This window comes from Leptonychotes weddellii, chromosome 14, assembly GCF_054177405.1.
Source record: "Leptonychotes weddellii isolate Sample4059 chromosome 14, ASM5417740v2, whole genome shotgun sequence".
Classification (NCBI taxonomy): Eukaryota; Metazoa; Chordata; class Mammalia; order Carnivora; family Phocidae; genus Leptonychotes; species Leptonychotes weddellii.
In genome coordinates this window covers 18,947,009-18,971,223 of record NC_138382.1, presented here as the reverse complement: position 1 = coordinate 18,971,223, position 24,215 = coordinate 18,947,009, and the positions used below count along the sequence as shown (strand labels likewise).

The 24,215-nt window shown below is 35.5% G+C and overlaps 1 non-coding gene across 1 annotated transcript; it reads left to right on the top strand.

Moving 5' to 3' along the window:
- The first annotated feature begins 235 nt into the window (after positions 1-235).
- Positions 236-423, top strand: LOC115940354 (U2 spliceosomal RNA). The gene has a single exon (XR_014140274.1). It is a non-coding gene; the product is annotated as a U2 spliceosomal RNA (small nuclear RNA).
- The last annotated feature ends 23,792 nt before the right edge of the window (positions 424-24,215 follow it).

Here is a 24,215-nt window from a genome sequence, read left to right as displayed (position 1 = left end):
GGTAGGATGGAATATGATTTTTTAATGTGAAAATATTATTTTTTTAAGGTGAAAATTTAAATGTATTATGTGATCCAAGTGGAAATAGAATTATTAAGGGCATAGTGACTGTAATGATGTAAAAAAATATGCAACATGAAAAAATGAAATTATAGTGAGGCAGATTATGTGTCTCTGATAACAGTTTTTCATTTATTCTAGCTGTATATTCTCTTAAATTTAAAATAAGGGGAAAAAAACTTCTTGGCCTTTTAGCTAAGATCAAGGGTAGTATCTGTTCTTACCAGTTTAAAGTAAGGAAAAACTAATACCTCTAAAAAGCTAAACTGGCTACAGTCTCAGGAGGTCTCCATCTATCAAATTTTGTGACTCAAATGGTTGAAGGTTCAACCTTACAATTGACCACACCCCTGCATACTCCCTTACATACGTTATTTCCTTTAATCTGCCTCATTGCTCCTTCTATCAGACCTTTGCTTTTGCATAAAGTCAATTGCTGTGTTCTTCATCACCATTCCTGTCCCAGCTCATCTTAGACACTTTAGTTTCTTGTGTCAAGTTGCCCAACCTTACACAGTTTATTACCCACCCACTGTGTATTGCAATAAAGATGGCCGAAGCCATTTAAAAAGATTATTAGAAAGTCTTTAAGTTACACAAAAAAATCCAATGATAAGAACAAATTCTAAATTTGCTTTGGATGTAAGCTTTTCACAGCAATGACAAAATTGGGCAAGTCTGAACAATCATAACCAATGTCTCTCTTACTCAGATGAACACTGTGTGGCATTTTCTTTGCACATAGGAGCATTTGCTTTCTCCTTACACTCAAGATTGACTCATCATTATTGTTTAGTTTCTAATGAACACTAAACAATAACAATGTTTAGTTATTCTAATGAATAATAAAATATTCAGGGTGCCTGAAATTTTTAGCTTTTTCTTAAAGGAGTTTTGAAATGATGCTCTTGAGTGCATGATTAAAGGTATCCTATAATAAAAGTACATAAAAATGGTCAACAAAATGAAAGTGTCAATAAAGATAGTCTCTATGATGACTTCTAAAGGCTGCTTGCTGCTGACCTGGCTTTTATTTCTTCTTTAAATATTAATTGTTGATTTGCTGGTTTGAAAGCTTAGCTTTGAGTATGGAGAGATCTATAGCTATGAATTTCTGATTTTTTTTTTTTATTTGAAAGCGAAAACTGGATTCCACTGCTCCCAAGAGGGTGTTGGGTTTGTGTGCTAATCCCACCTGAGTGTATTGTGTTGTTTCTACACTTGCTGAGTCTCCGTGTCTTGTTTTCGTGCATCGTTGTGCTAGGGAAGTTGGTGAGGAAATTTGCCCATGAAAAATAGCAGAGCGATAAAAAGGAAAAAAATAAAGAACAAAGACAGCACTTTCCATTCTGAATGTGTTTCTTTTTAATCCTGTCTCAACTCCTTACACACCAAAGAGGTAGTTTGATATAATGGAAATGATAAACTTTGGTGTGTAACCATTTTTGGCCCTGTAATTTAAAAGTGACATGCTTTTCCGGGAGATTCTCCATCTGTAAAATTAAGGATAATATCTATCTCACAAGGATTTTGTGAGAATTAAGTTCAATACTGTGTATAAAACAAGTATCAGCCATTAAAGCATGTGTCTGGTGTATTCATAAAACCTCTGGTTTCACCTTAATTTTCCTACCCTGATAGATCTGTGACTCCTAGTCTGTACATTTGTTTGTTTGTTATGTTGCTCAAGGACATGCTTCTTTGAAAGCTGCCTTAAATATTTTTGGAAGAGTGAGAGTGTGCTAGTTATTAATTTATTGCTTCTCAGCACCAAACCCACACTTCTTTGTCCTACATTGTGCTACTGGAGCTGGACTCAACAAACAAATTTCTTCAAACAAAATTCTTCGCCTGTGGCTCAGTGTTAAGTTCTGGCCAATGGCCAAGCCCAGAGGGAGGTTCCCTGCAGTTGCTGCTTATGTTCACCTTACAGTTCTCTTCTATCCCATCAGTTGTTAGCCACATTTTATCATGATGAACCAGCATAGTTAACAGGTCTTTCTTCCCTGTGCAAATTACTGGTACGACCTCTGTGTCCTGACCAGGCCCTGATGGATACACAGAGAGTTAAGTGTGATTGACAATACTGATTAAGTTCAAAATGATTTTATTTAATAAATTTGAGCCAGTTATTTCACCAAGAGTATAAAAACTAGTAAGACAAAGTCCTCCCTCTCAAGAAACTTACAGCATAGTCAATTTCTAGAATCACATAGTGGAAAGAATGTTTAAGATCAGTTTTCTAGTTTTCCAGCTTGCTTGTAAAACATCTACAGTAGGTCGCCTTTTGGTCTGGCCCCCAACACTTCCTCAAGAGACAACTGCATTTTTGCCTTCACAGATTATTATCCTGTTCTTCCTCACTTGAAATAAGACTTACTGCCTTGTAATTTCATTTATCGAACAAAACTCTACCTTCTGGTACAATTGGTTAATCCAGTAAGTATTTATTGGGCACCTTCCATGCACCAAACACCATTGTAAATCCTACGGTTGCACCTATGAATAAACATGAGGATTCTCTGCCCTCACTGATCATAGGTTCTAGTGCAGAGACAAAGAAGAAACAAGTCAACAAAGAAATACAGAAGATAATACTGAGAGGGAAGGACATAAACCTGGTGGTGCATAGCAAGTGCCTGGGGTTAGGTGGACTACTCTTCCAGAAAAGTGGTCATCAAAGTCCTCTCTAACAAATGTTGTCAGGAATGGTTTGGCATGTCAGCGATCCAGTGGAAGCCTGTGTGCCTGGACCAAGGTAGGCATGAAGGCCGGTGGGACAAGATGAGGATGCAGCAGTTGTAGGGATAGCATACAATGGGAAACCAATGAGGGTTTTAAGCAGGGGGTCCTGTCATTTGCCTTGGGGGGAAAAGTCTCTCTTTTTCCCATGACTATTTTGTGTCTAGTTATCTACCCTGTACCATGTCCCCTCCTCTTCCCTCTTCTCCCAACCCCATGTTATCCATCTCCATATCAAAAATTCTCAGCTTCTTAATCAGTGTTAGCCCTCTTATATGCTGTGGTTCTCAGGCCCCTCTTATCTTGACCATGCCTCAGGACTTATTCTGTTTATTTGTTCAGATCCCAGAATTAAACTCTTTATATTTTGCATTCTAAATGTGATCTAACCAATGCAAATAAAGAGACGCTGTCCACTGGTTTGGGTACTACATGAGTGCTAGATAATTTTTAATCTTTTTTTTTTTTTTAAGAAGCAAACTCTATTCTGCTCTTGGCTTTTGCTGAACCACTGCTTACTTAATCTGGAATATGGTAAAACCAGATTGTTTTCATTTTCTCTTTAAGTCTTATGGAATTGAGTTCTAGAATTAGAATAGAGAAGTTTGCATCTTTTTCAGTTTTAAAGGTTGTCTTGTTGGTATTAACAAGTGTTAATAAAGAAGGAGGGGAGGGAAAGAATCCCCTTGATTCTGTAGTAAAATGCATAACCAATCCTTTTGTTAACTAGGGTTTATGGCAACATGCGTAGAGTCTGGAGCTGAGGAACAGGTTTGAAATCAATAGAGAAGCCTGTGAGAAATATTTCCTATCTATGCTGAGAAAAAGTTATATTTGCATTTGAAGACATCTAAAAAATAGGATAAATAAATGTAGTTGAAAAACATCTCTCAAAAATCATAATACGTACGAGGCATGGCTTCTTAAAAATACAGGATTAAAGCTTACCCACGATAGCAAAAATGTGACAAAGTCTAAGATGTTGCACTGATCGTGACTACGGGGGACCCAGATTTGCTGCAGGTCTTTGGAATGCAGTGATATTACCAGATATTACCAGAGACTAGGAATACATTTGTGCTCAATTACAACATGTAGAATACTGTGTTGGGCTCTATTCGAATTTGTTTTCTATTATATTTGGTTATAATTGAATCATAGAACATTTTGGTTACTTTAGAGAACTCCTGGTTCCTATCTGAAAGAATAGTTCTCTGTTTTTGCCAAAGTACCCAGACAAGAAAACAGCTGTTCCTGAAGTGTCGTTGTCTTCAGAAAGGTGAAGGTGCGACGAATACTTTCAAAATGTGAAATGAGAATAAGGAAGTCAGTGGGGTTTGAGTGGGAAGAGTGCTATAGATCTGGCTGGGTGTCTACCCCAGAGACATTCTCCTCTTAATACTTGACTGCCAAGACCGCAAGTTTGCGTGGGGCAGCAGTGTGCCCATATCAGAAAAAGCAAAGCTTCTCAGAGGCCTTGCAACTATGGGGAGTCGTATGACCCAGGCTTAGTCAGTGAGATGTAAGTAGTAAGTCATTTGGATTGGGATTCTGGAAATGCTATTGCTGTCCTATTTTCAAATTTTTAAAAAGACAGTTTGAGCTCATATGTATTCTTTTTTGTGCCTTTGCCTTTTGTTTCATAGAATGTGATTTTGAGAGTGAAGCACCTTCTTGTAACCATGAGTCAACAAATAGGAAGAGGAAAGGCACGTAGTAAGGATGGTGGGACACACGGGGAGGTTGTGTGGGCCTCATGGGCATAATCAACCTGCTGGACAGCCTGGGGCTGCTATCTCTGGACTCAGTGTCCTGTGAACAAAATTAAACCATATTATAATAGAGTTTTCTTTACATGTAAATGAATGCAGTCCTAACTGGTTAAGCAATCTAACTACAAAGATGAATAAATTTGACTTGATTCTTTACAGGAAATCTCTTTTATGAAGTCAGCAGTGTTGGATTAAACTGAGCCACGGTAATGTCTGTGATGGCTTATTTGATCATTTGAGCAAAACTTTCAAATAAACGCCTTCAAAGAAAATGTACCCTATTTCTGTTCCTATGGATTACTCACAGTAGGCCAAAAACAGTGGCCAAATTTAACTCTCTTCTTACCGAATATCATAGTTCATATTGAGTGAAAAATAGGGGCTCAAATAGACCTCTACTGGGTCTCTTCTTTTAACTTGTCACACACATGTAAGTGTACACACAGACACAGACAGACACACACACACACACACACACACACACACACGAGCGCAGAGAGATTGAGAAATACATCAGGCATTTCCTACACACAAATACTGAAAGAAAATGTTGTCTCTTCTCTCTTCCAAGTCTCTCAAATGCAAGTAGGATTATGAGCTTTTGGCTGTTTGCCTACCTTTTAGTGCAAATTACCTTTAAGGCCAAGGCCCTTAATCATAATGGATTTAGCCTGAGCCGCTATACGATGCTGACAACCCAAGTCTTATTTCAAGCATCCATTTCAGTATATCTTGTCTTATATGACAGGAAAACATTCCAATAAATCTGTTCTCTTCATTCATCACAGGTTTGACAACAGGAGTGTGAGCAAAGACAAAAGAGACATGAAGCTTAAGGAGGTGTTGCTGTTACCCCACAACGTACATCCCATCTTGAAATCCCAGGTAACTGTCTTACCATTGCTAAATGGCAAGACTGATTTTTACAGGATTGCCAATGTGATCAATATCAGTTAATTCTACTGTACCCAGCATGAGTAGAACTGATGCAAATCCATGTTGTATAAGGTCTGACTACAAAGGCAAATGGTTTCGACACCGTTCTGTGTTAAGAATCTTCCATCATCAATGATAGAATATTAAGTTGCTGTAAGCCTTTGAAATTCCATAGAAAATTTAAAAAGAGTTCCAATCTATTAATTTTAGTGATATTACTAGCAATATTCGTTGCTTCTTAGCAAGATGAATTCCTAAAATACCCATGGGTATTTCTTTCTAGTACAATAGTGTGTACTGATTGCTGAAGATTTGTTTTGCTAAGCCAGAATCTTGAGGGATCTACTTGTCTCTTCTTACCTGTCACCTCTTCCCACCCACCCTTTTAAAATTTCTCTCTCTCTGTTCCCCTCCTCACAGTAATTTTTTCAATGTCATTCCATCCTCATCACTCTTACCTTATTTCAAACCACCACCATCATTCTCTAACTTAACCTTAATTAATAGCTTTCTAATTGGTCTCCTTGCCTTTATTCTAAATGGTTCTCCAATTTTTTTTACACTCAACACATGCAAACCTTATTTTTTAATTAATCTACTGTTTTAAAACAAAACAGTTTTAAATTTACAGAACAAATGAGGATGTGTAGAATTCTCACATATTCACCCCATCTGCATCTCCCCCACAAATAGTTTCCACAGTTGTGAACATCTGGCATTAATTAGTGTGGGACAATTGGTACAATTAAGGAAACAATATTGAAGCATTATTATTAACTGAAGTCAATAGTTACATTAAGGTTCACTCTTCCTGTTATACAATTCTGTGGGTTTTCACAAATGCATAATGTGATGTGTTCACCATCATATTATTATACAGAATGGTTTTACTGCCCTAGAAGTTTCCAGTATGGCACCTATTCATCCCCCAGCCCCACGCTGAACCCCTGGCCACTACCCATCTCTTTATTTTTTCTATATTTTGCCTTTTCTAGAATATCATATATTTAGACTCAGAGAGTATGTTGTCTTTTCACACTGTCTTCCTTCATTTAGCAATATGCATTCAAGGGGACCCATGTCTTTTAGTGGCCTGATAGCTCATTTCTTTTTATCACTGACTAATATTTCCTTGTCTGGATGTTTAACAGTTTGTTTATCCATTTGCCTACTGAAGAATATCTTGGTTGCTTCCAGTTTTTGTTTAATTCAAACATTTTAAAATTTGTCTTAAGATTCCCTCTGTGATGAATATGTTGTTCAGAACATTGTTGTGTAATATTCAACTATTTGGGGATTTTCCTCCTTCTTTCTGTTACTGATTTCTAGTCTAATTCCATTGTGGGCTGAGACCATGCTTTGTATGATTCCTATTCTTTTAAATTTGTTAAGGTGTATTTCATAGCCCGGAATGTGGTCTCTCTCACTGAATGTTCCATGTGAACTTGAGAAGAATGTGTGTTCTACAGTTGTTGGGTGAAGTGTTCTATAAATATTGAATAGATCAATTTGATGGTGCTGTTCAGATCAACTCTGTCCTTACTCATTTTCTAACTGCTACATCTATCAATTACTGATAGAAGGGTGTTGAAGTCTCCAATTATTATAGTCAATTCATCTATTTCTCTTTGAGGTACTATTAGTTTTTGCCACGTGTATTTTGACACTGTGCTGTTAAAAGCATATACATTACCAAGTGTTAGGTGTTAAAGGATTGACCCCTTTATCATTATATAATGCCCCTTTCTATTCCTGTGATTTTCCTCTCTCTGAAGTCTGCTTTGTCTGAGATTAATAGAGCTACCCTAGCTTTCTTTTAATTAGTGTTTGTATGGAGTATTTTTCTCTATTCCCTTTACTTTTAATCTCTCTGTGTCTTCATGTTTAAAATGGGTTTCTTCTAGACAACATGTACTTAAGTTTTTTAAAATACACTCTGTCTCTTATCTTTTAATTGGTGTATTCAGACCACAAACACACAAAGTGATTATTGATATAGTTGCATTAATATCAACCATGTTTGACACTGTTTTCTGTTCATTGCACTTTTTTCTTTTTTAGTTCCGTCTTTTGCCGCCTTCTCTGATTTCAGTTGAACATTTTATATGATCCTATTTTCTACTTCGCTTTAATTTTTTTTTTTTTTGGTGGCTGTACTAGAATTTTCTTTTTTTTTTTATTTTATTATGTTAATTCCACTTCATCCTACTAACCTTATAAGTTTCCCTGGTAAAAACTCCCCTTCTCTACCCCCTTCCCTTTTCCCTTCCCCAGGTATTCATCCTGAGAGAACTCTTTAGTAAATTTTATGCACACCAACCTTTATTTTAGATGCAGGGAAGCCAATCTGCAACAGCTAGAGTTCAAGCAAGAGGGAATACTTTGAAGGCATGCTTGAGCAAGATGCATTCATTTTTTTCTAGAGCCAAAAAGGTGATTTAGTAGGAAAAGATGAAATTAGAGAAGTAACCAAGGGCCTCGAAGGCCAATTTTCATACATTGAAAGAGGAGTGGGACAGGCAATAGTGACTGGCCCTACTGAGTGTTTTAGCGAGTCAAATACTTAAAAGTATATGTTGAGTTTAGCAACAAAGAGAGGGACTTGTTCTTATGTATTAATATTCCAAAGCAATGTGACATTATTTTGACCTTCAAGTTTCCTTCAAGTCCTTAATTCTTTTTTTTAAAAAAAGATTTATTTAATCACTTCTCAGCCTTTCGGCTAAGATCAAGCATAAAAAAAGATTATTTGAGAGAAAGAGTATGTGCATGCTTTCTTGCTCGCACAAGTTGGGGGAGGGGCAGAGGGAGAGAATCTTTATGCAGACTCCCCACTGAGTGCAGAGCCCACGAGGAGCTCAGTCTCAGGACCCATAAGATCATGATCCAAGCCAAAACCAGGAGTCAAATGCTTAACCGACTGAGCCACCCAGGCGCTCCTCAAGCCCTTCAATTCTATGAAATTATTTGAGTTGTGTGCAGGCATCTCAGCAAAGAGCTCAGCCTAAGAAATCAATAAATTGAACTCAAACATTGCTCTGGATATATCTGGATTGTCAATAGCCAGACCAACATGTAGCTCTAGGAAACTGGCAATTTGAGGCTAAATATTTATTTATTCATAGTCACATTTCTTTTTCTGATGCCATTCAATGCAAGTTCCAAAAATAAAATTTAAACTTAAAATCCATAACAAAACTAATATATTTACTTCAGGAACACTTGGAATGTTGCTAAATTATTTTATTTACTAAGTAATTAATGTTTGCTGGCCTTTGAGAAAAGCTGGAAAAAACATTGTATTAGGCAAATTATGACTAATATTGCTCAAACTGAGGCACCATGGACAATGGGAAAAAGAACTAGAAAGTCCACAAAGAAGAATTTAGCACAGAGGATTAACTCAGAAAAAGCATATGTTGTGTCATTACATGAACTAATTTGTTGCTTAATTTATTAATTTTCTACTCAATTACATTGCACACCTTTGCTAAGTCTGTAGTTAAAATGTCCTGTCTGCAAAATGTTCTTATAATAAATATCCGAGCCCTCAGCTGTGCTATTGTATTGCGAATAGATCAATAAGTCTATTATATTTAAAAAAATTTACTTGCTTTTAAAAATCAGATTTATTTCTCAATTCCATATTATGTATTGAGTTGTAGTGGTTCTATTATCTTTCCTAGATATTATCATTTCCATTCTTTTTCCTATTTCTCATGTGTGGTAGAGTTAGAAAAAAATAATCTTAAAATGTAGAAAAAATTCTATTGGCATGAAATACATGCTTAACATAAAAAGTATAGGAATCATATGCCTGTGATATCAATAAGAGATCTACTAAGTTGAACTCAGATGTATATTTCAGTAGATCGTGCTTTACCAACTCACCAATTTTCAAATATTCTATATCTAACTTAAGACTAGAGAAACACTGTACATTAGCATGAATGGAAAGACATTACTTTGTATTTCTCTAGTGCTCTGAAGATCTTAAGTACTCTATAAACCTTCTATAATGAATTAGAAATTTCAGAACAATCCTTTGAAGTGTTAAAATCTATTAAGAGCAAAATAAAAGCAATATAATAAAATTTCAGTTATCCAGAACATTTAGGGATTAAATTATTCAATGTAGCTCTTTCCTGAATGTTTTCTCTCTTTAGGCACTAAACATTTTAGTTTCAATAATGTTGGATGGAATTATTTTCTATAATTAAATACAAACTTTCCCAGGGTTTATTTATTTTATTTTATTTTATTTTAAAGATTTTATTTATTTATTTGAGAGAGAGAGTGGGTGAGAGAGAGAGCATGAGCAGGGGGAAGGCGTGAAGCAGACTCCCCCGCTGAGCAGGGAGCCCGACGCGGGGCTAGATCCCAGGACCCTGGGATCATGACCTGAGCTGAAGGCAGTCGCTCAACTGACTGAGCCACCCAGGCACCCCTTTCCCATGGTTTTAAATACTTAGGTTTTATTTTTATAAAAATAAACATAGTACATAGGTCAAAAAATTCAAATAACATCTCAAAATTTATAATAAAAAGTAGACTCCTGTCTTCTCCAAACCCAGACAAAACTACCTACAAATATTTAGGCTATCTCTTCTGGCATTTATTTCCATCTATTTAAATAGCATGGCTATATGTTATTTTTTGATTTATGAAGCTTATATTTATTGTTCAAAAGTATGCTTTATCTCATTTATACCACCAACCTCTTAAGCTCCTATTTACCCATTCTCTCAATACAGTTAGCTGATAATTTGATAAATCAATATTTATTGTTAAAATCTTATTCTGATTACATAAATATTATTCATAATAGAACCTGTGGCATATACCAGAATTTCATTTCCTTTCTTGATCAAATGTTTTACCTGCAATTAGTCATTGCTTCATATTTTCCTTACTTAATGGTCTACCAATTCAGTCCAAGCTTTCAAAATTTCTTAATATGACCAAATCTATTGTCATATTTTATTTTCTGGTTTTGTTTTTATTTTTTAGCAGTTTATTGAAATATAATTTAATTCAATAAACCGTACAATTGAAAGCATCCAAATTGATAAATTTTGACATATGTATACACCTGTGAAATAATCAGATAATGAGCATCTTTATTCTGCTTCTTTGTAAACTTTTCTTCCTGCTAAACCACATCCCTTCATAAGACAAACACTGATTTAAAAATTCTTTTTAATTAAAAAATGTTATATAAATGAAATCATAGTATGTACACTTGTTTTGTGTGGCTTATTTTACTTGGCAAAATTATTTTGATATTTATTCGTGTTGTAACATGTATCAATAGTTCGTTCTGTTTTATTACTGAATAGAATCCCATAGAATGGACATACGTAGTTTGTTTATCCATTTATCTGTTGATGGACACTGGATTATTTCCAGTTTTTGGAGAGGCTATGAACATTCATATATAAATCCTTGTGTGGATATATACTGTCATTTCTCTAAGGTAAATACCTAGGAGTTGAATGATTGAATTCTATGGGAAGTATATGATTAATTTTTAAAGAGGAATTAGCAAACTGCTTTTCCAAGTGGTTGTTTCATTTTAAATTTCTACTAGCAGTTGTATGAAAGTTCTAGTCCTTCATTTCTCACCAAAACTTCCCATGATATGGTCACTCTTTTAAATTTTATCTATTCTGATAGGTATGTAGTGGTGTCTCATTGTGGTTTTAATTTGAATTTCCCTGGTGACTACTGATATTCAGCATTTTTTCATGTGCTTATTTGGCATCTATATGTCTTATTGGTAAAAGGTTCATTCAAATATTTTGCCCATTTTTATTGGGATGTATTTTCTTATTATTATGTTTTGACAGTTCTTTATATATTCTGAATACATGTCCTTTATCAGATATATGATTTGCAGATATTTTTTCTCAGTCTGTGGCTTTTTATTATCTTTACATTGTCTTTCGAAGGGTAGAAGTTTGTAATTTTGATATAGTCCAATTTAAATTTTTTTCTTACATGGATCGTGCTTTTATTGTTGTATCTGAGAAATTGTTGCCTAACCCAAGGATGCAAGAGTTTGAGTATCAGATAGTGTTTATCTCATAGAATGAGTTAAGATATATTCCCTTCTCTTCAATATTGCAAAAGTAGCTTTTTGTTTTTATTTTTGATTTTGGAATCTTTTTAAAATAATTGATATTATATTTCCTTAAATTTTTAGTATAATTAGCTATTAAAGCTATATGAACTTCTCTTTAAACTTTATTATATAGCCTTTCTTCTGGTTTAAATTTTTCTTGTTTTTTGTGTCTTAAGGTGGAAATTGAGATTGTTTATTTGACTCTTCTTCATACGTGTGTTTATATATATAACATAATTGGTTCAAGACCCTCTTTCTCTATATATTTTTCTAGATTGTATGTATGCTTGTGTATGTGTGTGTATTCAATAGATATGGAATGTGTTATGACAAAGTGATGTGTAAACCACTAAAAGGAATATGATCTCAAACACAAGAGATTCCACATGGATGTATGATGATTAGGTGAGATGTCTATGGACATTAGAATTATTTCAGACTAAATGTAATACAAGGCCAGAACACTAAGAGAAGCAAGTCTTCAGGGAAGTATAATTTTTAACATGACTTTCCTATATGTTATCAATTGCCTAAGAGAAAGTTGACTTAAACATTTCTGTTACCTTTATAAACAAAAATATGTAAAAATTAAGAAATAAATTTCACAAGAGTATTTTTATTTAAAAACCTATAGAATCAAGTCTTCTTCTTCCAGGAAGAGGGAGTAGACATACCTTTTCTTATTCTTCCCACTAAGTTGAACTAAAAGCCCTGGAAATTTATATAAGACCATCATAAGAAGAGTCTGAAAGGTGATAGATTAGCTAGGTACCTTGGAGCCCAAGCAACAATATGATGGTGAGTTCCTTGGGTTTTCTTTTTGTTCCTAAATTTGGTGCTGAATAATCTGGCAACCCCAAATGCCACAGGATACAGATGAAAAAGCCCCAACAAAACATACTCTGTCAAGCCAAAGAGCCAGGAAGGTGGCAGTGAAGCAAGACAGAAAACTAAACAAGTACTCTAGAACAGTCACTCTAAAACAGTCAAATACAAGAGAAAAAGTTTTGGTCGTCTCTCTGACCTATGCCAGAAAGAGTGCTGAGTAGGGAGCCTAGACTTCCATGTGTGCTGGGTGATAAGGAAGTACTGCAACCATCTTTCCAGGGAGTCAGAGAGAAGGCCAAGTAGATGGACTTTCATGCTCATCAGGCAGTAATAAGATCCATCTCATTGCAGTGTCAGTGGGAACATATGGGAAGCTTGGACTTCCACCCTATTAGGCAGTACTAAGATGGCCTTCTTTTCCCTCCTTGGTGGTGACTCAGGACTTTTACTACCACCCAGTCAGTGGTAATTGGGCTGCCCCCTCTCTATGTTGTGTCAGTGGAGGCCACAAGGGGAGCAGTAATGAGGTGCTCATATACCTTCCAGCTGGGAAAGTATCAGGAAAGGCCTAAACAGTAGGTGGGACTTCAATCCTCACCCAGCAGTAATAATGAGCCACCCCCACCTCATTGTCAACAGAGGCCAATGGGGAACAAGGGCTTCTACATCCATCTGGGAGTAGTTAGGGGGCACCTTACCCTCTCCTTGATGGAGCAGTGTCAGAGAAAGCTAATTAAACCAGAAGGTTTAAATAAGATCCAGAGTTTCAAATATTCGTGTTTCAGTCAAAATCCACTTGTCATACCAAGAAACAGGGAGAAATCAAATTTAATGAATAAAAGAAGTTAAAGAGATGCCAACATTGAGATAAGAGACATGTTAGAATTATATTCTCTGACAAAAGTTGAAAGCAACTATCATAAAAATGCATCAATGAGCAATTACAAACACACTTGAAACAAATGTAAAAATAAAAAATATAGCAAAGAAATAGAAGAAATAAAAAAATCATGGAAATTTTAGAGCTGACAAACACAATAACTAAAATTTTAAAAATGAATGGTTGTTCTCAATAGTAGAATAGGAGGGAGAGAGGAAAGATCAGTGTACTGTTAAAATGAATGTAGGGGTGCCTGGGTGGCTCAGTCATTAAGTGTCTGCCTTCAGCTCAGGTCATGACCCCAGGTTCCTGGGATTGAGCCCCACATCGGACTCCCTGCTCCACAGAAAGCCTGCTTCTCCCTCCCCGACTCCCCCTGCTTGTGTTCCCTCTGTTGCTGTGTCTCCCTCTGTCAAATAAATAAATAAAATCTTAAAAAATAAATAAATAAATAATTTAAAAAAATAAAATGAATGTAGCAGTAGACTGATACATTATGTATATGCAATAAAATATCTATAGCAACTACTGAAAAAAAAACTATACAAAGAAGTACATTTAAAAACACTATAAATAAATCAAAATGTAATTCAAAAAAATGTTCATGTAATTCACAGGAAGGCAGGAAAAAGATGAAAAATAGAAACAACTAACAAAACAAAACAAAATCAACATGGCCAATGTAAACCTTAATATCCCAATAAGTTTATTATATATAAATGGTTTAAATACACCAATTAAAAGACAGATTCTCAGAGTGGATTAAAATATGTGACTCACCTATCTGTTGTGTACAGGAATGTCACTTCAAATAAAACAATACTGACAGATTGGAAATACAGGGATAGAAAAATATATATTGTGCTAACATTCATAAGAGAAAGCAGGAGGAAGTACGATGATATATTTAAGTGCTCAGAGAAAAAACTGCCAACCAAGAATACTACACCCAGGAAAACTGTCCTTCCGAAATGAAGGAGAAATAAAGACATTCCTAGATAAACATAAGCTGAGGGAGTTCATCACCACAAGACTTCCCCTACAAGAAATGCTAACAAGAACTCTTCAAGTTAAAAGACAAGAATTCTAAGTCCAACATGAAAACTTGAAAGTATTAAACTCACTGCTAAAGGTAAATATATAGTTAAATTCAGAATGCTCAGATATTGTAATGGTGGTATGTAAATCACTTTTAACTCTAATGTAAAGTAAAAAGACAAAAGTATTAAAAATAATCACAACCACAATAACTTATTAATGGATACACAGTATAAAAGATATAAAATATGACATCAATAGCATAAAATATGGCAGAGAGGACTAAAAGTGTAAAGTTTTTGTATGTGATTGAAATTAAGTTGCTATAACTTTAAAATAGACCATTTTAACATTGTTAAATTAACATTTAACAATGAGGTGTTTTATATAAACCTCACATTATAACCTCAAAGAAGAAACCTCTAGTAGATACACAAAAGGTAAAGAAAAAGGAAACTAAGCATACCACTCCAAAAAAATACACAAATCATAAAAGAGATAGCAGTAGAGGAAGAAAGGAACAAAGGGACTACAAAACAGTCAGAAAACAATGAATGAAATGGCAGTAATAAGTCTGTACTTATAAATAATTACCTTAAATGTGAATAGATTAAATTCTCCAATCAAATGACACAGAGTGGCTGAATGGATTAAAAAACAAAAACAGAAGACTCACTTCAGCTTTATGGACACACATGGAACAAAAGTGAAGGGATAGAAGATGATAGTCCATGCAAATGGTAACCAAAAAAGAGCAGGGGCGACTATACTTCTATGAACAAAATGAACGTTCAGTCAAAATTGGTTATAAGAGACAAAGAAGGTCACTATATAATGATAAAGAGATCAATTCATCAAGAAAATACAATAATTGGAATCTAAAAAAAGCAAACTCATAGAAACAGAGAATAGATTGGTTGTTAGTGGGGGTGGTGTGGGGAAAATGGGTGAAGATGGTCAGAGAGTACAAACTTTGATAAGATGAAAAAGTTATGGGGATATAATATATAGCATGGTGCCTGTAGTTGACAATACTTGTATTATATATTTGAAAGTTGATATACGAGAATAAAACTTAAAATTTCTTAATACATACACACAAACAGTTGTAATTATGTGAGGTGTTGAATATATTAACTAACCTTATTATGGACATGATTTTGCAAAATATACATATATCAAGTCATCATGTCATATGCTTTAAACTTACACAATATTCTATGTCAATTACATCTCAATAAAGTGGGGAAAGAAATAATTGTAAATGTATATGTCCCAAACATTGGAGCATCTAAATATTAAAAGCAAATATTAACAAAACTGAAGGGAGAAATAGATAGCAATACAGTAATAGTAGGTTATTTCAATACCCCTACTCTCAGCAATGGATAGATCTTCCAAACAGAAAATCAGCATGGAAATATTAGATTTTAAGAACACTGTAGTACAATTGGACCTAACAGATATCTGCATATCATTTCATCCAACAGTAACAAATACACATTCTTTTCAAGCCATTATGAAGTATTTTTCAGGATAGATCATATGTTGGACCATAAAACAGGTCTTAATGAAGTTAGGAAGATTGAAATCATATTAGATATCTTTTTTGACAACAAAGTATAAAAAAGTCAATAGAAGAGGGGAAATTGGAAAATATAAATATGTAGAAATTAAACAACACACTCCTAAACAACCAATGAGTAAAAGAAGAAACCAAAAAGGAAATCAAAAAGTGTCTTGGAAATGCAACATATCAAAACTCATGGGATATGGGAAAAGCAGCTCTAGAGGGAAGTTTATACAATAAAAACCTACATAAGAAAAAAGGAAGATCTTCAATAAACAAGCTAACTTTACATCTCACAGAGCTAGAAAAAGAAGAACAAATTAAGCCTTCAGTTAGCAGAAGGAAAGGAATCATAAAGATTAGAGCAGAAATAGTGATTAGACACACAATAGAAAAGATCAATGGAACTAAGAATTGGTTTTTGAAAAGATAAAATTGACAAATCCTTAGCTAAACTAACCCGGGGTGGGGGGGGGAAGAGGACTCAAATAAATAAAATTACAAATAAAAGAGGACACATTACAGCTGTTACCACAGAAATACAAAGGATCACAGGAGATTAATAGCTATAATTATATGATAACAAATTGAAAAACCTAGAAAATATGGATAAATTCCTGGAAACATGCAACCTACCAAGACTGAGTTATGAAGAAATAGGAAATTGGAGCAAACCAATTTGAAGGTGGTCAGAAGGTAAAGAGACTGAAGCAATAATCACAATACTTATAGACAAAGAAAAGCCCAGGCATAGATGACTCCATGGGTGAATTCTATCAAACATTTAAAGAACTAACACCAGTCCTTCTCAAACTCTTCCAAGAAATTGAAAAGAAGGGGGCACTTCCAATCTCATTTTATGAGGCCAGCATTACACTCATACCAATGCCAGATAAGGACACCACAAGAAAAAAAAATATAGGTCAATAGCCCTAATGTACATACATGCAAAAATCCTCAACAAAATACTAGCAAAAAGAATTCCACAATACATTTAAAGGATCATATATCACAATCAAGTAGGATTTATGCCTAGGAGGTAAGGATGAAAGTTTAACATATGCAAATCAATAAATGTGATACACCACATGAACAAAATGAAGGATAAAAATAGATGCAGAAAAGCATTTGACAAAATTTCAATATCCTTTTATAATAATATTAGATTGAATTGAACAACAAAATCCAACTATATGCTGCTTACAGGGGACTCACCTTAAATGCCAAGATGCATAAAATTTGAAAGCAAAAGAATATTAAAAAGATACACTAATCAAAAAAGAATCAGTTAACTTATAATATTAGTCAAAATAAACCTTAATGAAGAGATAACAGTAAAAACAAAAACAGGCATGACATAATCCTGGGTGATTTCATCAGGAATAATAAACCTAAATTATATGCATCTAATGTCATAGCCTTTACATATACAAAGCAAAATCTGACAAAAATAAGAGGAGAAATAGATAAATCCACAATAGTAGATTCTTAACACAATTCTCAATAACTAATAGGACAAACAGGCAAAAAACAAATCATTAAAGGCAAAAGATTTGAACTTAGGATTACTAGCAAACCTTAAGTCCTGTTTAAGTACATGAGCTAAGAACATTTAATAGCAGCTCTATCAACAAAGCTAAGACCTGATCCTGAGAATCTGAATTTTCTCCAATTGTTTGTGAGATTCCCTTGTTTATGCAATTTCTTTTTTAAAAAAAGATTTATTTGGGTGCCTGGGTGGCTCAGTCATTAAGTGTCTGCCTTTGGCTCAGGTCATGATCCCAGGGTCCTGGGATCGAGTCCTGCATTGGGCTCCCTGCACGGTGGGGAGTCTGCTTCTCCCTCTCCCACTCCCCTTGCTTATGTTCCCTCTTTCGCTGTGTCTCTCTCTGTCAAATAAATATATAAATAAATAAAAATTTTAAAAAAAGATTTATTTATCTATTTGAGAAAGAGAGTGCGCACATGCACGTGCAAGTGAGCAAGTGGGGGGAGGGGCAGAGGGAGAGAATCTTTAAGCAGACTTAAGCTTACTTAAGCCAACAAGGGGCTGGATCTCACGACCCATGAGATCATGACCTGAGCCAAAACCAAGAGTCAGCTGCTCAACCAGTTGAGCCACCTAGGTGCCTCTCATGCAATTTCTTTATCAAAGAACCTAGATTTACAAATAATTCTGTTAATATGTTCTCAAAGATATCTATGGAATATTGCACAGTAGTCTTCTGCAAGGGACAGTATTAGGCTCCAATACAAGCCATATTTTAGTCTACAGCCATCCATGGTCAAGTACCTTGATCATAATTTCCCATCAATAGAATTTCACTGCAATACAAACTGCAGATATTATGACAACTGACATATAATGGAGGCTCTTTTTCCATGCTGTGAGTCAAGGCTGGCTCCGGCACAAAGCCTATTATACTCTGCCCAATCTTACCTACTAGTATTTCCCAAAGTAACTTCATTACTACTAAATATAATAAGAGAATTAAAAATGTATTAGCAACCTCTATGTGGCAGATACCATGCCAGCGAGCAACAAAGAGATAAATGATCTCTAATAGCCATTCAGAATTTTAAAGGAGTGTACTGCTTTTAGCAGAGTATTCATAATTCACACTCAGTAAAAGTATATTGATTGAATAAACTGCTACTTATTAAAGGATACTTTATAAATGTAGTTGAATAAAATTGTATTGGACAAAACCAAGAATGCAGGTACTATATTTATTGTTTACAAAGATGCATGTATACACCTCGGCAGAACATCTCACTCTGGCCCAGACATGAAAGGAGTCCTAGGAGGCATATTTCAAAGTGAAAGTCCCTTGTGCCACTTTGATTGGCTGATTGATTGATTCCTTTCTTTATGCAACAAATATTTATTTATTGTGTATTATGTATCAAGGACCAATGTGTCAGTGACTAACACTGACAAAGCTCTAGCTCCCTAGGTTTCATAAAGTTCACATTTTAGTTTGGGAGGCCAAGATTTTAAAAAATCCCTCTCAAAACACAATTAATTATTTAATTGTGATTGTAATAAAGTGCTATCAAGAAGTATAGGGCTGTAGAGGATATAGGAATTTATTTATTTATTTATTTATTTATTTATTTATTTATTTATTTATTTAATAAGATATTATAACAAGGGATCCTGCCCTAGTATTGGCAATGGAGGGCGGGGAGTGTGCTGTGCATGTCACAGAGTGGTTTTTGAAGGCAATATGTTTGAACCACGCTGTGATGATAAATTAGATGAAGTAGAAGGGGATGGCCATGTATCCCAGATTGAGAGAACAGCCTTTGTGCGAAAGACTTATCCCTTCCCTAACAAATATAGTGTCCTTCATAAATGAAACCAAATGTGAGTAGAGTGAAGTAGTAGAGTGGAAAGAACTGTATCAAGATCATGCAAAGCTTTTAGGAAATGTTAATGATTTTCTTCTTTATCCCCAGAGAATAGAAAGCCTCCAAAGGAATTTAAATAAAAGAGTGAAAAAAAATTTAAAAGATTATTCTGGATTGACTCAGGGCAATGCAGGGACACCATTGGTTCCCACTGACCATAGAGCAAGAAAAACTCTCTAATGATCTGGACTAGCTTGGTCAATGTGGAAATAGAGAAAAATAGCTTCATTCAAGGAGTATTTAGTATGTAGAACAGAAAAAAAAGAAAGACCAGTCCTTGATTGGACATGAGGGTTGAGGAAAGGGAACAGTCATGGCTAGGACTAGTTTCTCTGGCTTCATGGTGGTGGTACTCTTCTAGGAGATTCTCAACAGTGGAAGGACAGCACACTGCAGGAGGAAGATGATGACGTCCAGTGTGAGCTGCCTTTGGGACTTCTAAGCAGAGATGTAGGCAGTTACATAGTTCATCTAAAATTTAGAAGGAAAATGTGGGCAAGAAATAAGTTGTTAGATAATCAGATGGCATTGCCTACAGCATAAATATGGAAGTAAAGCAAGTCTGGTTAGAAACTTTGAGGAACTCTTTTACTTAAAGACCACACAAAAAGAAGGAGCAGGTAGACACACAATGAAAGTGACATTTGTAGGAGAGAACTTATGGGTATGATGTCTTCTAAGGCAAGGGGAGAGTGTTTTGAAACTACAGAGTGGTAAATGCTATTCCTCAGAATGAAATCTTCTCATTATATTTTCGAAGGTTTACTTAGTGTTCTCTTTGAAATGCTAATGATACCTGACTTTGCTTAGAGTGATGGTCTACTTGCTGCAGGTAATAGGAAATAAAATCGTTGAGAGCTGATGGCTTCATATTGCTAAGAGTGCTTGGTGCCAAATCTATTCTAGAATAACATTTATCTCTTGAATGGTATAATTTAGGATGTCTTCATTTAATTCACTGCTAATGTTGTATTAGAAGCTAATATGACTTGTCAGTGCATTATTGTATTCACATTGAAAAGAATTCTTCCTGACATTAAGTATGAGCATCTGAAAGTCTGAATGTGTTGGAAATCATGCATAAATACAAGTATTACATGATAAGTTACTTATATAGGAAATTTCCATTCACTTTCCTGTTCAGCAAACATTTCTTAATTGCCTAATATATGCCACCAGTTATTAAATGCTGGGGATGAAAAAAATTATCTTTTTTTTTTTTAAAGATTTTATTTATTTATTTGAGAGAGAGAATGAGAGACAGAGAGCACGAAAGGGAAGAGGGTCAGAGGGAGAAGCAGACCCCCTGCTGAGCAGGGAGCCCGATGTGGGACTCGATCCCGGGACTCCAGGATCATGACCTGAGCCGAAGGCAGTCGCTTAACCAACTGAGCCACCCAGGCGCCCGAAAAAAATTATCTTAAAACACATTTCTTGTAAACCATCACACTGTTGGGGAAAATAAATGTGTAATGGGGAGGAGAGGTTGAACCTGACAAGATGGGTCAGAGCTAGATTGTGAAGTACTTTCAGTACAAAGTGTAACATCACCATTTAGGGTAACTAAATAATTAATGACGAAAATGTCTCATTTATACACAATTTCTAGCTATAAATCAAGAAGAAATGATAAAATATCACCATTGTGCTTGTAATACCTCATTGATCTTGGCAAAGGCTGGTAACAAAAAAGAGATGAGTCATTCTTATGTACCTCTTAATGCAAGTATATGAGACAATCTATGAGATTTTCTTGCCTAAAATATAGAATCCAAAACAGATCGAACCACTAGATATGACCACCAATTTACAGGAAATGCATAGCAAACAAACAAACATGTTAAATAATACCATGGAAATGCAATCAGAAAAATCTAGACAGAACAAATATCCCATCTTCTTCAATGACTACCACAATAACAATTAGAGTAAGGAAAGGATGAGTGAACACTCCTAGAGTAAAACAGGCCTAAAATACATAGAAACAATTGGAATTTATGGTCCCTATTTAGACCCTGATTCAAACTGTCAAAAATGTACACAACAATCAGAGAATTATGAACACTGCTGGATTTGTTGCTATTAAGAAATTACAGTTTGCTTTTAAGTGTGATAATGTATCATAATTCATTTTTTTAAAGAGTTCCTTTCTTGTATCATTTAGAGTTGAAATGCTATAATGCTTGGAATTTGTTTCAGTATAATCAGGGATGGGATATAGATGAAAATAAGTTGGTTATGAGTTGTGAACTGTTAAAATTGGCTGATGGACATGTGAGTTTATTAGTTTATTTTGTTATTTTCATTACCTTTCCATAGGTTTGAAAGTTTCCATAATAAAAAGTAAAAAAAAAAGAAAAAAGAAAAAAAGAAAGTTCCTAATCAGAGAAAGTAAGGAAGGAAAAGGAAAGAGGTTTCTGATGGCAGCAAGCTGAAACTATTTAAGCAGCTGTTGTAGAAATGTGGACAAAAGATGAGGGATTTGGCCAATATTTTGATGATGGACCCAGTGATGGGGAAGAGTTTGCCAGGCTTCAGTTAGAACCATGTAGATGGAGGAGGTGAGAAGACTCTAAGGCTAGAGTTCTGGGCAATCTGATGATGAGATTAATCAAACAGTTTGCAGAGAAGCAAATATTCCAGAGTTTCTTTTACTAATGTAACAATTTGGGATTCTGGTAGGCTATCCAGGGTGAGCTCTCCAGCAAGAAGTTGAGGAGAGTCATGGGAGCAAGACAACAACAACAAAAAGTTCATCCAGTTGATTTGGAGGGGTGAACTCAGCCCTGCTAGCAACCCCAGCCACCCCTCCACACCCTCTCCACCAACGCTTCCTTCCAACCTATCCCACATGGAACAAGAAGCTATCTGTTGGATAGTTGCTAGTTGTTTTTCTTTTCCTTTTCTTCCTGAAACTGCTAGGTTTGTTTGTTTTATTATACGAAGTGGGTTCTACAAGACAAGAGGATTTAGGGGACAGTTTGGAAAGATTAGTGAGAGAGAAGAGAAAGGCTCAATTTTATTAGAAGTAACTATGAAGAGAAATGTGTTGAGGAAAAAGGGGGAAAAGTGGCAGTTTTGGGAGGAAGGGAAACTTGAGGGTAAGCCAGAGATGATTCAAAGGAATTTTATATTTTTCTAAGACAAAAATCATTATTTTTTTCTGCCATCTCTCTATCAAAACAGAAGACAGGAACATGTGTCATCCATTCATGCTCTGGGGTTAGATTTGTGTCTGATCCAGGTTGTGCTGAGAGGCTTTAAGGGCAGAGCAGAACAGCATGAGGATCTTCTTTTCCAGTGGGGTTCTGTAGTAATGGATACCTCAGAGGGAACTGAGGGGAGAGAGAGAGAGAGAGAAAGAGAGAGAGAGACATGCATTCGTATTAAGGGTGTTTTGTGCTGGATTTTAGCCTTCCATTTTTTATTACTATGTTTATTTGCTATAAAGAAGATCACAGAAGTTCCACCAAATTTTATATATTAAAAAAATCCAAAAAGCATGTGGAACAATTGTAAGAAAAATAAATGTGAGAGTTGTATAACATTTCCGGCAGGAACATGGCAGTATCTTGAAGATACCGCGGAGGCATTAGATAGGGGACCAGGATGGGTGGACAGTTGCATTCTGGAGATTGGAATCATGTAAAAACATGGTAGGATATGTACTTGGCCATGTTTGCAACACTTTGAAATATATTATGCCCCTTTTGTAGATCAAAATAAAGAGACAGTGGTATTTATACATGTATTTGACACAGTCAGTGCTTGATAGATAGGGTTCTCAGCATTGTCACTGTCTTTGTCACCTTTGTCATAAATCATGAAAACCAGTTGAGAGAAAAAAGTAGACACGGGGAAACACCATATGGACAGGGGCAGCTTCAGTGGCCAGAGCTTGCTGTGCTACATCAGAATGTTCCAACACAGTGGGTAGGATGCACTGCTCTTTCGGTCACTTTCCCTAGGATTGGCAGCTGCAGTGTCTACCTCCTGCAATGAGATGCCCTCAGTTATCTCCAGTGGGGCGGAGGGAACAGGAGGACCCATGTAACGTTGACAGAAATTATCTCTAAAAAGAGCAATTTAGGGCAGTACAACAAGTAATCTGGCATGCGAGGAGAAATGAAATATCAGCCTGCAAGTATATTAAGTAGGGACAGAGGAAGGTTCAAAAATGGGGAGAGTGTACTTGAGCCTGAATTGGGTATGATTAATTCTGAAGAAGCACAGACCTCTCACTCATGGGGCATGGTTATTTGAGATAGACTCAGGTGATAGCTAGAAAGGAGGACACTACTGAAATCGGCTTTGTAATTAAAATATGGGAAGATCGGCACATTTCTACAGGGAAAAAGAGGTCAGAGTTTCACATTAGATTGTCATAAAACAGCTAATACAAATGTTGTGAAGGCTTATTCTTAGAATAACATTTTCAGTAACAATGGAGCACATTTTAGGACAGATGATCTCAAGATTGTAAGCCACGCGGAGGTGGGATCCACGAGTCTTCTCTTGTATCCTCCCAGTGATTCCAGTAGAGGCAGGAATGTAATGGATAGACAAGGATTTTAAAATTAAGCATAATGGTGACCTGAAAGGAAATTAGATTGGAACCTTTTCCTTGATATGGCTTTATCACTAACCAGACTTTTGATGTGGCAACGGTTCCTTTATTAGTAAAATGAGCGTACTGGGCCAGATATTGTCCATGTTCTCATTTGTGACTCTAAGAGGAAGTAGTTCTAAATTAGATATAAATAAGGCCTGATGGGCATACACACACACACTAAAATAAAGCATCAAACCTAGAATATATTTTCTCTGTGAAAATGAGCCACCGTAAATAAA